Consider the following 16,733-nt stretch of genomic DNA (forward strand, 5'->3'; position numbering starts at 1 on the left):
CAGCTCCTATCTGACCCCCTGAGATGCCTCAGTTTCTACGCATCTGAAATGAAGGGTTAGAGAACGTAAGGCTCTTGTGAGCTATCTGCTTCCACAGGGAGCTGAGCCTCGGCCTTGAGGAGGGCTTGGTTTCCGCCTGCTCAGCGAGCTGGGATGGGTGGGTGGCGGGGAGGGGAGGCTGAGGCCCCGGAGGGAGCCTGGCGCAGCCCCCCAGGCTTGCAGGGGTGCCGAGAAGCCTTCTCTGGGTTCCTTGGCACCACGCGGCTGCGAGTGAGCGCTGTACCTGTGTGAGCCGTGTGAGCAGCTGTCTGTCGGGCAGAGCTCATTACGGGGGATAATGTGAGCCGAGTGACATGGGAGATCTGTTCTCTCCCCCCGTTACACTTGTCGCTCTCTCTCTTCCTCTGGCAGGTGAGCTAAGGGGTTTGATTGCCTGTGTGTCGGTTCTCTCCATAACAACCGGGTGAACGAGACAATCGCTGCTCTGAGCACTTTGGCAGCAAGTCGCTGCTTCCCAGAACCCTGGGAACAGGCAGGGGGATGGTCCTGGGGGCTGGCGCCAGTGGAATGGCCCCTGCCCCTCCCCACCAGGGCTTCCCTGATGGCTCCGACGGTAAAGAACATGCCTGCCAGTGCAGGAGACACGGGTTCCATTCCCGGGTTGGGAAGATCCACTGGAGGAAATGGCAACCCGCTCCAGTACTCTTGCCTGGAGAAGCCCATGGACAGAGGAGCCTGGTGGGCTACAGTCCATGGGTCACAAAGAGACACGACTGAGTGACCAAGCACACACACACTGCCCCATCAAGGATGGTGCAGGACCCTTTCCTTTATCCTGAGAACAATGAGGATGTTTCTATACTCAGGCATTCTTGTCGCCCAGATGGAACAGCCATTGGAAGTGACCTAAAATGTTGTAGAATGCCCCTGCCTCTTCCTCAAGAGGGCTTGTGCCCTGCTGAAGGGCCTCGCAGAGGGAGGGCTGCGAGCCTTCTAGCTCATATGTGGCCTAGAGGTTTTCAGAAGCGCAGGAAGTTAGACCTGGAAGGACCAGGGCTCCTGAACTGGTCACCAAGAATAGCCTAGAGGGACGCCCTGGGCCCCTCCCAGGGCTTCACATCACCTCTCAGAAGTTAGGCTCAGAAATCTGTATTTCAGCAGTTCCACAGGTGATTTTCTACCTAGCCAGAATTCAGACTGCTGATCTAACTGTCCGTACCTCTGTGTTACAGATGCAGAGAATAAGGTGGAGTGTGATGGAGCGGTTCATTTCCAAGTGCTGGGGACCTGCAGAACAGGTGCTGGGAGGGTGACTGGTTGCTCTGTAGGTGACACTGACTGCATAGAGAACACCAGGCCCGGGGGCACTGTGGGGAGTTGGAACACCCTTCAGAGGCCCCTGTGCGGAAGGCCCACCGGTTGCTGAGCACACGGGTGCAGGCGGGATGGAAGTGCACACTGGGAACAAAGGCCCTGGAACAAGATCGACCAGCCAAAGATGGGGGTCGTGGACCCACTAAGGGTTGATGTGAGGCTCACTCCACAGGTTAAGGGGACAGAAGCACTCTCCTGAGACAGAGCTGGAGTCATGGCCTCAGAGGAGTCATCAGGTTTTGAACAGAAGCAGGCAGAGGAGAGGAAGAACCTGGTTGAATTACAAAAGGTCTTCCTCCTCCAAGCAAGAAGGGGAGCTGACAAGAGTGGCTCAGCCCAAGCTGGGGGAAGACAAAGGGAGGAGAATGAAGTCAGGAGGCAAATGAGCACCTGCTTTCAGAGCATGTGGTTCTGGGAGACACGAACACAAACCAGCCCTGCTCCCCGAAACCCTAGGCACCCAACAGTTGTTGGAGCACACTGGCATGGTGGGTGCTCGCCTGTGTTAATAACATTCCTTCATGATGGCTATGCTGCCCTTGAATGGAAAGAAATGCACAGTCCCTCCATGGGGCAAACAGTGCCTTACTCAGCCCTCAGTGCCTTATCCTAAGCCAGCTGCCCTCTGTCTGGCATCCTGTGTAAAGTAGACAGAATTCTACAGATGACCCCCCGAGACCCCCAGTGACCCTCACCCTCACCTGTGAGTGTGCCATCACTCCTATGATTGTGTTACAACACTTTTGACCTAAATATTGGGAGATGATTGGGGTGGGCCCCATCTAATCAAGCAATTCCTTTAAAAGTAGAGTGTTCTCTGGCTGGTGGCCGAAGTGAACGTTGAGAGAAGAATTGATGAGCATGCCAATTTGAAGGTGGAGGGGCCCCTGGAGGAGGGTTGTGGGCAGCCTGTGGGAATGGAGAACAGCCCTGACTGGTGGCCAGAAGGGGAGCTGAGACCTCAGTCCTACAACAACAGGAACTGAATTTGGCCAACAACCTGAAGAAACTTACAAGTGAATTCTTCCCCAGAGCCTCCAGATAAGGGGACGGGCTGGCCAACATTGGGATTTCAGCTTTGTGAGATTCTGACTGGAGAACTCAGTTGAGCCTGCCTGGAGTTTGGACCTACAGGCTGTGAGACAGTAGTGAATGTGGTGTGCTTCTAAGTCGCTAAATGTGTGGCAATTTGTTACCCAGCAACACAAAATAATGCAGTAAGTCCATCCTGGCCTGGACTCCACCCTTCCTAATTTCAGGCCGTAGGTGGCAGATAAAACCTGACTCCCTATCAGTGGGGAACAGGTCAACCGGGTGCCCATCCTCTTCAAATCTTTTAGTCCCTGAGAGACTTCCTGCACTCAGAGTGAGTTCTGACCTATGAGCTGAGGGTCCATTTCCTCCAGTTCTTCCCTCTTTGTGGGAACACTGATGACAGATGTGTCTTGAATCTCAAGAAAAACCTAGCCTAGTGGTTCCCAACTTTTTCTCTCCACTAATAGTTAAAGTGAAATGCTAGTCACTCAGTCATGTCTGACTCTTTGCGACCCCACAGACTGTAGCCCATCTGCCTCCTCTGTCCATGGAATTCTCTAGGCAAGAATACTGGAGTGGGTAGCCTTTTCCTGTTTCAGGGGAGCTTCTCAACCCAGGGCTCCATCCTGGGTCTCTTGCATTGCAGGCAGATTCTTTACTGCCTAAGCCACCAGGGATGTCCCCTACTAAGAGTAAGACTGGTAATAGTGATTACAATAAAAAGACGTGATATTTCATGCATACTTCCCATGTGCCAAATAAGGACCTAAGTGCTGTCTCTATATTCTCTCATTTAATCCACGTACTAATCCTAGAAGATGGATATTGTTATGACTCCCATTTTGTAGATGAAGAAACTGAGGCTTAGAGAGTTCAAAGACTAGTACAACTTTCTGTGACAGGTGATTGAGCCAGGATTTGGTTCTGAGCATCTGGCTCCAGAGCCTGTATTCTTAACAGTCACGTCATCTCTCCCTCCATCTGCACTATGCACCCTGTATTTTTAAAGATTTTTGTCTACCAAACAAACTGCATTTATCAAGTAATAATTTGTTTTCCCATTTTTTATTAATCAAAGCCATGTATGACTGCCAATCAGGGGTTCAGATCAGTGTGAGATTAGCAGTGTTATCACACCGAGTTGATATGATTCCAGCCAAAAGCAAAGAAATGATGTCTCAGTTAGCAGTCTGTGCAGCCTTATCTTTGGTAAATGTGTCGTTTCTGCTAGGCATACAGAAATATTAAAAATAGCTCCTGAGGCCCCATTACTACCTGTGGGAACATGTAGGGGTCTGAGGACTGCAGATTGGGGCCACTGATCTGGATCTTGCAGACCCTGCTTATCTGCTCTGCTCAGGCCTCGGTGTCTCTGTGACCTTCTCAGGCAGCTTTCCTCTACTGAGGGGACTGCAGACACCCCTCTGCCCACAAGCTCTGCCACTGCCAGGGACAGAATAAGTAGCATGACACTCCTTCCAGTCCTCCAGGGCACACACACGCGTGCACACACACACACATGTACACACACACATGAACTCAGTTATACGTGCGTGCACACACACTCTTCATGACCACTGTACCCCCAACACCATCAGGGATGTGATCTCATAAATAGTCTCCTTCCAGCATCACTCCAGCCTCTGTCTCTTGTCACACTGTGAAATACGTAGTGTGCCTGTGTCCCAGGTTCCCTCTTCTCATAAGGACACCAGTCACTGGATTAGGGTGGATGTCCTCTAACCTGGTATTATCATTGTTGTTCCAGTTACTAAGTGGTATCCAACTCTTTTCGACCCCATGAGCTGCAGCACACCAGGCTTCCCTGTCCTTCACTATCTCTTGAAGTTTGCTCAAACTCATGTCCATTGAGTCAGTGATGCCATCCAACTATCTCATCCTCTCCTCCTGCCTTCAATCTTTCCCAACATCAGGGTCTTTTCCAATGAGTCAGTATGAACCAGTATGATCTCATCTTAACCTGCGAAGACCCCACTTTTTTATTTTTATTTAACTTTTTATTTTGTATTGGAGTATTTTTTGTTTAGTTGCTAAGTCATGTTTGACTCTTTGCAACCCCATGGACTGTAGCCCATCAGGCTCCTCTGTCCATGGCATTTGCCAGGCAACAATACTGGAGTGGGTTGCCATTTCCTTCTCCAGGGGATCTTCCTGGCCCAGGGATCAAACTGGAGTCTCCCACATTAGCAGGCAGATTCTTTACCACTGAACCACCAGGGAAGCCCTAGTGTGATTAGATTGACTAGTTTTCTGTGAGTATGGTTTCAGTTTGGTCCATTGGAGAAGGGAATGGCAAACCACATAAGTATTCTTGCCTTGAGAACCCCATGAACACTATGAAAAGGCAAAATGATAGGATACTGAAAGAGAAACTCCCCAGGTCAGTAGGTGCCCAATATGCTACTGGAGATCAGTGGAGAAATAACTCCAGAAAGAATGAAGGGATGGAGCCAAAGCAAAAACAATACCCAGCTGTGGATGTGACTGGTGATAGAAGCAAGGTCTGATGCTGTAAAGAGCAATATTGCATAGGAACCTGGAATGTCAGGTCCATGAATCAAGGCAAATTGGAAGTGGTCAAACAAGAGATAACAAGAGTGAATGTCGACATTCTAGGAATCAGCGAACTGAAATGGACTGGAATGGGTGAATTTAACTCAGATGACCATTATATCTATTACTGCGGCAGGAATCCCTCAGAAGAAATGGAGTGGCCATCATGGTCAACAAAAGAGTCCGAAATGCAGTACTTGTATGCAATCTCAAAAATGACAGAATGATCTCTGTTCGTTTCCAAGGCAAACCATTCAATATCATAGTCATCCAAGTCTATGCCCCAACCAGTAACGCTGAAGAAGCTGAAGTTGAATGGTTCTATGAAGACCTACAAGACCTTTTAGAACTAACAACCAAAAAAGATGTCCTTTTCATTATAGGGGACTGGAATGCAAAAGTAGGAAGTCAAGAAACACCTGGAGTAACAGGCAAATTTGGCCTTGGAATATGGAATGAAGCAGGGCAAAGACTAATAGAGTTTTGCCAAGAAAATGCACTGGTCATAACAAACACCCTTTTCCAACAACACAAGAGAAGACTCTATACATGGACATCACCAGATGGTCAACACCAAAATCAGATTGATTATATTCTTTGCAGCCAAGGATGGAGAAGCTCTATACAGTCAGCAAAAAAAAGACCAGGAGCTGACTGTGGCTCAGACCATGAACTCCTTATTGCCAAATTCAGACTTAAATTGAAGAAAGTAGGGAAAACCACTAGACCATTCAGGTATGACCTAAATCAAATCCCTTATGATTATACAGTGTAAGTGAGAAATAGATTTAAGGGCCTAGATCTGATAGAGTGCTTGATGAACTGTGGAATGAGGTTCGTGACATTGTACAGGAGACAGGGATCAAGACCATTCCCATAGAAAAGAAATGCAAAAAAGCAAAATGGCTGCCTGGGGAGGCCTTACAAATAGCTGGGAAAAGAAGAGAAGCGAAAAGCAAAGGAGAAAAGGAAAGATATAAACATCTGAATGCAGAGTTCCAAAGAATAGCAAGAAGAGATAAGAAAGCCTTCTTCAGCGATCAATGCAAAGAAATAGAGGAAAACAACAGAATGGGAAAGACTAGAGATCTCTTCAAGAAAATCAGAGATACCAAAGGAACATTTCATGCAAAGATGAGCTCGATAAAGGACAGAAATGGTATGGACCTAACAGAAGCAGAAGATATTAAGAAGAGGTGGCAAGAATACACAGAAGAACTGTACAAAAAAGATCTTCATGACCCAGATAATCACGATGGTGTGATCACTCACCTAGAGCCAGACATCCTGGAATATGAAGTCAAGTGGGCCTTAGAAAGCATCACTATGAACAAAGCTAGTGGAGGTGAAGGAATTCCAGTTGAGCTATTCCAAATCCTGAAAGATGATGCTGTGAGAGTGCTGCACTCAATATGCCAGCAAATTTGGAAAACTCAGCAGTGGCCACAGGACTGGAAAAGGTCAGTTTTCATTCCAATCCCAAAGAAAGGCAATGCCAAAGAATGCTCAAACCACCCCACAATTGCACTCATCTCACATGCTAGTAAAGTAATGCTCAAAATTCTCCAAGCCAGGCTTCAGCAATATGTGAACCGTGAACTTCCTGATGTTCAAGCTGGTTTTAGAAAAGGCAGAGGAACAAGAGATCAAATTGCCAACATCCGCTGGATCATGGAAAAAGCAAGAGAGTTCCAGAAAAACATCTATTTCTGCTTTATTGACTATGCCAAAGCCTTTGACTGTGTGGATCACAATAAACTGTGGAAAATTCTGAAAGAGATGGGAATACCAGACCACCTGATCTGCCTCTTGAGAAATTTGTATGCAGGTCAGGAAGCAACAGTTAGAACTGGACATGGAACAACAGACTGGTTCCAAATAGGAAAAGGACTATGTCAAGGCTGTATATTGTCACCCTGCTTATTTAACTTATCTGCAGAGTACATCATGAGAAACGCTGGACTGGAAGAAACACAAGCTGGAATCAAGATTGCCGGGAGAAATATCAATAACCTCAGATATGCAGATGACACCACCCTTATGGCAGAAAGTGAAGAGGAACTCAAAAGTGTCTTGATGAAAGTGAAAGTGGAGAGTGAAAAAGTTGGCTTAAAGCTCAACATTCAGAAAATGAAGATCATGGCATCCGGTCCCACCACTTCATGGGAAATAGATGGGGAAACAGTGGAAACAGTGTCAGACTTTATTTTTCTGGGCTCCAAAATCACTGCAGATGGTGACTGCAGCCATGAAATTAAAAGAGGCTTACTCCTTGGAACGAGAGTTATGACCAACCTAGATAGCATATTCAAAAGCAGAGACATTACTTTGCCAACAAAGATTCATCTAGTCAAGGCTATGGTTTTTCCTGTGGTCATGTATGCATGTGAGAGTTGGACTGTGAAGAAGGCTGAGCGCTGAAGAATTGATGCTTTTGAGCTGTGGTGTTGGAGAAGACTCTTGAGAGTCCCTTGGACTGCAAGGAGATCCAACCAGTCCATTCTGAAGGAGATCAGCCCTGGGATTTCTTTGGAAGGAATGATGCTAAAGCTGAAACTCCAGTACTTTGGCCACCTCATGCGAAGAGTTGACTCACTGGAAAAGACTCTGATGTTGGGAGGGATTGGGGGCAGGAAGAGAAGGGGATGACAGAGGATGAGATGGCTGGATGGCATCACTGACTTGATGGACGTGAGTCTGAGTGAACTCCGGGAGTTGGTGATGGACAGGGAGGCCTGGCGTGCTGCGATTCATGGGGTCGCAAAGAGTCGGACACGACTGAGTGACTGATCTGATCTGATCTGATCTGACCAGGGAAGCCCACGATTAACAATGTGATAGCATCAGGTAGACAGCAAAGAGAGACCCTACTTTTAAATAAGGTTCTGTTGGCAGAGTGGACATGGATTGTGTTGGGACACAATTCAACCCAATACGGGGTTAACCTTGTGAGAAGAGGGATTTGGTTTTTAGGAGTAGAGTGATGGCCTGCTGAGACCTGGGCTGAGAGGGTCCAGGTTTAATTTGGCCACTGAGACTCCTACTGTTCCTCTTTCCAGACAAGAGAAGAAAATTGTCTTCCCCTACCCCACCCCAATACCTGTCAGCTCCCAGCTTTATTCTCTTGCCCTTGTTGCCCTCTTGATGGCCCTAACATCTATCCACAAACACGTGTGTGCTAGGATGGTTGATTGTAATGGCCATAGAGCAGATATGATTTATTGAGCCCTTACTAAATGCCAAGTCCTGTACAAAGAGCTTTATGCATTATTTCATTTAACCCTCTCAATAACTGTGTGAGTATAAGACCCAGCCTTACCTTCATTTGACGCTTGAAGAACCAGAAGCTTCGGAAGGCCATGTTCTGTGTCTGAGGTCAGAGATGTAATAGGTGGTGACTAGAATTCTAGCCCAGCTTCTGCTAGCACTGGGGCCCATGTCACTAGATACCCCTAACTACTCTCCTCCTACTTTGGCTATTCCCTGGGGATTGGGTGACCTGGAAGAGCTGTGGGGACTCCAGAATGAAAGGGCTGGGGAACAGGAGAGTTCTAAGGGCCATAAAAGGGAAGTGGTGTTGGGGTGGTGGTGGAGATTTTCCATGCCAAACTGCCTTGAGCTATTTCCAACCTACCAAGCTGGCATCTTCTTTTTCCCCTTTCTCAGGGGCTGATGGGGAAAAGAGAAAGAAGGAAATGAGGCTCTAACTCCCTGCTGTTTCTGTGGGGCCTGGAGTGGTTCCCCACCCTATTTGCAAGGCCATAAATAATCGAGATGTATTACTCAGTGATTGCCATGGTAACATCTTCAGGTTACCAGGGATGCAAGATCCAAACAAAAGTATTCGATTAAATATTTCTGGCCGCTAGAGGCATCCAGCCATGTAACAGTGGGATGTGGGTAAAGGGAGGGGAAGGAAGCCTTACCGCTTCTTTCTCCTTTTGGTCCTCGGCATCCCTTCTCAGAGAATGATGTCTCTGCTGGAAGGGCCCTCTCCCTGCTCTGTTGTTCCCAGGTTTTCCCTGCTCTCAAGATAGAGGGTTCCCACCTCACACACCCCTGTATCTCTAACACACAACCAGCATCCTGAAGTCAGCTCTCAAACAGATGCCCCTGGCTCTCCTAATAAACACACCCTCTCCTAATTGCTTTAGGATTGAGTTGGACACCCAACTAAAAATCATTTCCACATGATTCATCCTTTTAAATGGAATCAGTAGGGCTGCCAGTCTGGTTTTCCCCAGACGCTGAGAGCATGATATAGGCATGGAATTGTGGCAGCTGCAGAGAGAAGAACTCAGGTTTGGGATGGGCAAGGGGTCTGTCCTGGGGGCTGGAGAGGCTGCTCAGTGGGGACGTCCTCCCGAAAGGCCTGGCCTGGAACGGACTCTCCATTCCCGCAGTGGCACAACCACTATATATATGTTCCTAATGACCAAGTGCTGTTTGTTTAGCATAAACTTGCCCAGTCCTCCAAGGTAGCTCTGGAAAGTGCTGGTTAAGCAGAGTCTTAGGAGGTATAGTTTAGAGTCGTGTTGGAATGTCTCCCAGTTGGAGGATGAATCGTTCTCACAGCCTAGCCACCCTGTCTGTGTCTCCACCTCTTATAAGGTAAGCCGGAAAGACCTCGGAGATGGTCTGGTTCAAGGCCTTCATTTCAGGGAAGGGAACTGACGTGGGAGGTGAGACGATTTACTCCAAATTGCCAAGCTAGAAAGTGACTCCACTCTTTCTGAAATCCAGTTTCCTGGCCTAATGCCTCTTCCCCCAGCTAGGGCTAGTCCTGGATGGGGCGCCAGGGGTCTGCACACAAGCTGAGAATCTGGAGAGAGGCAGAGCAGGAGGGCAGGGGAGCCGAGGCATGTAGGCAGCCTCAGGCCTGTTGGTGACCTACCGCAGCCCACCCAGCCCGGGAGATACCCTGAGCCTTGATCCAGCCTCACTGGCCTTGTAAACAAAGCCCTTCTGCCCTCAGATACGTCCAGTGGATCGATACGTGTTCCTTGGGCAGGCTGGGCCTTGGAGACTACTGATGAGCTGTCCCATTCCAAGAGCAAGTTTCCTCTCATCTGGGGCGGCGGTCTCACCTAAGTACAAGCAGCTTTGCCACCAGGGGTGAGGGTGGGTCAGGGGCGATGGGTTTCGGGCCACATCCTGGCCACCTCCTTGAGCACCTGTGTGCTCCCACCCAATCCCGAGTTGGCATCTCATGCATTGTTTATGAAGTATTTGTCTGGGCTCGAGGTGAGCTGCGGGATCAGTGAGACAAATAAATAAATAACCAGGCGGCACTGAGTGCAGAGGCCAGGAGGGGGGGAGGCCAGGGTTGTTTACCTTGGGGGTTTGCATATTTTATCACCGTGCCATCTCGTGACCCCTCTCCCTCCTCTCCTCTCTCTCCTGATGTGGCTGTGATGAGAGTTTCTATTATCCAGCACACCCGTTTGTAAGTCTATTTACAACCCAGGCATCGTTGGTTTGCGTGCAAGAGAGATGGCCCATCCCTAGATTAGTTAAATTGGAAATAAATTGGTTGTTAAATAAAAGCCCTCTGTGGGATGTGACAGTGATGAATGAGGGATGGTTGTGCCTGGGGAAGGGAGGGGTGGCTTTCTGGATGGAGACTGAGGAGCTGAACTGCCCCAGGAAACTTGGACAGGAACCCAGGATGGTTCAGGGGCAGAGACAGGCTGAGCAGGGGTGGAGCATAAGGGGTTAGGGCTGGAATCCAAGACCCTGGACTCCCAGACCACTGATGTCACTTCATTTCTCCATCTTCTTACCTCCTTCTTAGCTGAGTGGTCTTACATTTTTTCTCTCCATTTTCTTCCTAGTAAAACCTGCTGTGAGGAATAAAGAAGCTCGTGACAACTCAACCCTTCCCAGGGATGTTTGTGTTCATCTAGGGACCAGAGTTTTAATTTTGGAATCTGAAGAGGAGAGTCCTTTCCAGGATAAAACTGTCCTGACATCTGTATTCTTTCATCGGAATCATAGGGTCACTTCTGCCTGCACCTGGGAGGGATAATTGATCAGAGTAGAGAGCAGATCATAAGGTGTGGGTTGATAACAGGTCTTTGAATCAAAGAATCTCAGAGTTGGAAGGGAGCTTAAAATTCTGGCACAATCCCTCATTGTACAGATGGAAAAAGTGAGGATCAAGTAGGAGAAGGGACAGTAGCTAGATGGTAAATGAGGCTTTCCCTAACTCTTCATGGAATACAGAGAATGAGGAGGGCATGCAACTCTTCCACAAGCTCTTTTCCATCAGCATCAAGTCCTCTTCCTGATTCCCCGCCTCACTCCCTGTGTTCCAAATGGACAGGTAGTTATCAAACTTTAATATGAATAGCAATTGTTAGGTGACACTGCATGTAGAAAACTGCAACTCTATTACTCTCCTGGAGTTATACAGGACTGGAACCCAGGGATCTGCATTTGATGATGATTCTGAGAACCACACATTTTCTGAGAACTACACGTTTGGGGAACATGAGCTGGGCCATGGGAGTGGTCCGGGTCGAGAAGAAGGATGGACATAATGACCCCCAAGAGGTTCTGCCAGCCTGAGCCATCAGTGATTCAAGTTTGGAGTTAGAGTAGGGGTGGGGAGTGACCTTTGTTTCTCACCGCCAGGGGTTGTTCATTGGAAAGGTAATCTCCTTCCTTCTCACCTTAGGTCTTCCTCAGTCATCATAAAAGCAGAGCCTGGGGGAGGGGAGGTGTTCTTTAGGGGGATTAAAGACTCTTCCTTGAGAGGAAACAAATTCCTTGCTAATTATGCAATTATTTTATTATGCAGCCTTAATGAAAAAAAAAATGCATACACTACTCAAAGCCTAAAAAGAAGGCTGTAGCCAGGACTTATCCAATTTAATAAATCCTCTCCATCCTGTAATTATTTCCTGGATTCTTTTTAATACAAGTCTGCAGGAGGGTCAGGGACAGTCTCTGCTTGCGAGGGTCTTCCCCCTCCCACCCCCGCCTCACCCCCACCAGCTGCCGTCTCTAAGTGGGTTCCAGGGCATATACACCAGTGTTCTAAACTCCCTCACCCTCCTCCTTCTTCCTGTCATATTCCCAGGGAAGGGATATGATAGGGAGAGTCAGGGGACAGAGGAGAGAAGGAGAGGCTTTAGATTTAAGGACAGGCTCCTTTAGCTGAGTTTTGGTTTTAGGACTCCCCCACCCCCACCCCCACCCCAGCAACCCATCTTCCACCTGCCCTGCCCTGAATTATATTCCATTTCCTCTGCCTTCCTCTCAACCAGCCATGCTGTAGCAAAAACTAATTGAGGCACCCCATTATGTTAGCCCTTATCCAGCCCCTGTTTTCGCCACCCGGTTAACCTACAGATGTTTGTTTTCCCCCTCTTTCTGGCTTAATTGCACTCTGAAAATGATTGCCCTCTAGCTACACCTGACACTTATCCTTTCAAGACAACACTCCCTAACACTCCTTTCCTCTGGGAACATTCTTTGTTCCAGAAAGAATGTTATGGGATGATGACCTTGAGGAACCTGTCCTGGATGCCTGATGCCAGCCCTAATGATCTCACTGCCCCCAAGAGGAGAAGAATGCAAGACCGCATCAACCCTGATCCTTACCTTCAGCCCCATTTTCCATCCTAAAACTATAAGACCTCTCCCAACTTCCCAGGAAGGGAGGTACAGTCTTGAAAGCATTAACTTGCTGTGGTCCTCCTTTTGCCTGACAAAGTAATAAAGCTACTCCTTTCTACTCCCCTAAGACTCTGTATTTATATTCTGCCTTGGTGAACAGAGGCTGTGTTTTTTTTTTTTTTTGGCAACAGTCATCATAGCCCCATTCCCCAAACATGGACGTGATAACCCTTCAAAGTCACAGATTTTGAGTCAGACAGGTCTGGTGGGCTCAAGGTTTGGCACAGCTAAGCCCTGACTTATGCTTGACCTCTCTGAATCTCCATTTCTTTATCTGTAAAGTGGAGGATGACAGAGGATGAGATGGTTGGATGGCATCTCTTGACTCAATGGACATGAGTTTGAGCAAACTTCAAGAGATAGTGAAGGACAGGGAAGCCTGACGTGCTGCAGTCCATGGGGTCGCAAAGACTTGGACATGACCAAGTGACTGAACAACAGAAGTGGAGATACCAATACCTTCAAATATTGTGAAATCGAAGCAAATCATGGACCTCAAGGGTGTAGCACAATGCTTGACACCAACGCGAGTTTCCTTCCCTACTTCTGCCCCCTCCTCACCTCCTTGAAACCTTACCTTGAACATCTGCTGGTGGCATTCATAATGGTGGGGGAGACACTGGGGCAGCAGAGACCTTCTTGGCTCTCCTGAATTTTCCTCCCTTACTTTGCCCCCCTTGCCATATTCTTGTGATGATGCTGTTCCATGGAGGGCTTGGACTCTGGGCATGGAGTGGGGTGGGCTGAGGCTTGGGAATCAAGAAGTACCTGGAGAATCTTGTTGCTCTTTCCCTAAAAGAAAGGCTGGGTCAGGAGGAGCTCTCTGCTTGATGCCTTCTCCAGCACCATCGCCATGGTGATTGCCCACAATCTGAATTCCTCAGAATCTTGATGGAGGCAAAGCGGATCATGCAGAGGGCTGCCATGCCTGGGTCCTTCTGGCCTTGTACCCTTACTGTCATGGGGTGGTGGGTCAGGGAGCCTCACCACAGGCCCTGGAACCCCATCTCTCCATCTTCATTTTCACTGCACACTGACCTGAGTCCCTGTCCTAACTGGCATTACCTCTAGGTGCCTGAATCTAACTGGCATTGCTTCTAGGCGCCATACCCCAGCCAGGCTGCCTGGACTTTAAAGTCAGATGGACCCCATTAGAAGGCTATTTCCAGTATTCATTAGTGGTGCTGCCTTGGGTTAGAGTTACATGAACTTCCCAGATCTCAGTTTCTTCATCTGTAAAACAAACACACTAATATAATATGGCATCATTGACTCAGTGGACCTGAGTTTGAGCAAACTCCAGGAGACAGTGAAGGACAGGGAAGCCTGGCCTGTTGCAGTCCATGGGGGCACAGAGTCAATGCATCTAAGTGACTGAACAATAGTAATATAATAGAATCTACTTCATGGGGTAGTTGCGAGGCTTCTGGAAGTGATATATAGGAAGTGTGTGTGCATTCATGCTAAGTCATTTCAGTCGTGTCTGAATCTGTGCAACGCCATGGACTGTAGCCCACCAGGCTCCTCTGTCCATGGGGTTTTTCAGGCGAGAATACTGGAGTGGGTTGCCATGCCTTCTTCCAGGAGATCTCCTGACTCACGGATCAAACTAGCATCTCTTACGTCTCCTGCTTTTTCTGGGTGGTTCTTTACCACTAGTGCCACCTGAGAAGCCCCTGTAATAGAAAGAGTTTTGTTAAATGCACTGACCAAAAATTGGAGCGGGGGTTGGCACCAGGCAAACCCTGTTCGAGTACCTATAACACGTCCATTTTTGTTTTCAACGCTGAACACTCATATTTCATTGGATTCAAAACACTGTGAGGTAGGGCTTAATTTCTTCATTGTCCCCACAGGGAAATGGAGGCTCAGAGAAGCTAAACCTGTTTCCTGAGCTCACCTAGCAAGAGAGAGCCAGAACTTGAACTGTTATCAACTGCTTCTCTATAAGAACATGTTAGAGATCATTGTTCTTTTTATTATTCATTTATTTTCAGCTGCACTGGGCCTTTGTGGCTGCGTGCCGGCCTTTTCCAGTTGTGCTGAGTGGGGACTACTTTCCAGTTGTGGTGCAAAGGCTTCTCATTGCAGTGGCTTCTCTTGTTGCAGAGCAAGGGTTCTAGAGCGTGGGCTCAGTAGGTGTGGCGCGTGGGGGCGTAGCTGTTCCAAGGCATGTGGGGTCTTCCTGGACCAGGCATCAAACCATGTCCCCTGCATTGGTGGGCAGATTCTTAATCACTGACCACCAGGGAAGTCACTGTTCTTTTAGATATAGATTCAAAAGGAAGTTTTTTGTTGAGCATCAGTTCAGTTCAGTTCAGTCACTCAGTCGTGTCCGACTCTTTGCGACCCCATGAATCGCAGCACGCCAGGCCTCCCTGTCCATCACCAACTCCCGGAGTTCACTCAGACTCACGTCCATCGAGTCCATGATGCCATCCAGCCATCTCATCCTCTGTCGTCCCTTTCTCCTCCTGCCCCCAATCCCTCCCAGCATCAGAGTCTTTTCCAGTGAGTCAACTCTTCGCATGAGGTGGCCAAAGTACTGGAGTTTCAGCTTCAGCATAGGGAACATTAAAGCAGTACGTGATGGGGTCGTCCTTGACCTCAAGGAACTTACGTTTCATGAAATGTGAACCTGTCTCAAAGATGGGGGAGGGAGGGCATGAAGAAAACTTTGTATGGAGACAGGCAGCCTGAATTTAGAAGGGTCTTCTTCCCACGCTGGGCCCTTTAGAGACGGTTTCATGGAAGGTGGGGAGACTTGGAGTAGGCTTTAAAGGAATGGGTGGAGTTTAAAGAAACAGAAGGTGGGTGGGCAATCCTGGCAGGGACTTGGACCATCTGGAGAGAGCCTGAGAAATGTGCTGAATAGTGGTGGAGGGGAGGAGGGGTTAGAAATTGGCCATGGGTTATTTTCCACGTGGATCTGCAGAGAGTTGGCTATTACTTGCATGAATCAGTTTGTTAGTGGATGCAAATGTGTACCGCAGTGTATTCAGACATGCACCCAATGGCCCCAGTTTGCCTCATTTTCTTTTTTTATTATTAATTTTTTAATTGCAGGAAAATTGCTTTACAGTCTTGTATGGGTTTCTGTTGTACAACAACATAAATCAGCCATAATTATGTATATATCCCCTTCCTCTTGAGCCTCCCTCCCTGCTCCCATCCCACCCCTCTAGGTCATCACAGACCGCCAGGCTGGGATCCCCCTGTTACATAGCAGTTTCCCATGACTTATCTATTTTACACATGATAATGATATAAGTCAATGTTACTTTCTCAGTTTCTCCTACCCTTTCTTTTGCCCGCTGTGTCCATAAGTCTGTTCTCGACATCTGCATCTCCATTCTTTCCCTGTAAATAGGTTTATCAGTACTGTTTTTCCAGATTCCATATATGTATGCATTAGTATGCAATATTTGTTTTATCTTTCTGACTTACTTCACTCTGGATCTAGGTTCATCCACCTCACTACAACTGACTCCAACCCATTCCTCTGTGTGGCTGAGTAAAATTCCATTGTATATAAACACCACGTCTTCTTCATCTGTTCATCTGTCAGTGGACATCTAGGTTGCATCCATGTCCTGGCTATTGTAAATAGTACTGCAGTGAACATTGAGGTACACGTGTCTTTTTGAACTGTGGGCCTTGTTTTCTTTGGAAGCCTGTAGCAGACCAAGCCCAAATTCACTCACTTTTGAGCAGCTGATCCAATAGCTAACTCGTAAAACATCAAGCCCAGCTTGATCAAACTTGACATCCCAGAGCAACCCCAACCAGGAATCAAAACCATGTCCCTTGCATTGTAAGGCGGATTCTTAACCATTGGTCATGAGGAAAGTCCTGGCACGGCCCTTCTGAAGCTGTGACTTAACCCGTGAATTGGTGAGCACTTTAGCCAAAATTTTAAAGCCATGTATTCAGATTCTTGGGAAGCACATCTTTCCGAAACAACTCACATTTCACATGCCTTTAAGTTTAGAGGGGTTTCCCTGGTGGCTCAGGTGGTTAAAAAAAATCTGCCTGCTATGCAGGAGACCCAGGTTTGATCCCTGGGT

At 47.9% G+C, this 16,733-nt stretch overlaps 1 long non-coding RNA gene across 2 annotated transcripts; it reads left to right on the forward strand.

Annotated features, from left to right (window-relative positions):
* Positions 1-1,226: 1,226 nt before the first annotated feature.
* Positions 1,227-12,724, forward strand: LOC112579700. Of its 2 annotated transcripts, none has more exons than XR_003104029.2 (3): positions 1,227-1,298; positions 10,818-11,637; positions 12,472-12,724. It is a non-coding gene; the product is annotated as an uncharacterized LOC112579700 (long non-coding RNA). The 2 variants fall into 2 exon arrangements; XR_006545397.1 differs by having other exon boundaries at positions 10,818-11,308.
* The last annotated feature ends 4,009 nt before the right edge of the window (positions 12,725-16,733 follow it).

This window comes from Bubalus bubalis, chromosome 16 (assembly GCF_019923935.1).
Source record: "Bubalus bubalis isolate 160015118507 breed Murrah chromosome 16, NDDB_SH_1, whole genome shotgun sequence".
Lineage (NCBI taxonomy): Eukaryota > Metazoa > Chordata > Mammalia > Artiodactyla > Bovidae > Bubalus > Bubalus bubalis.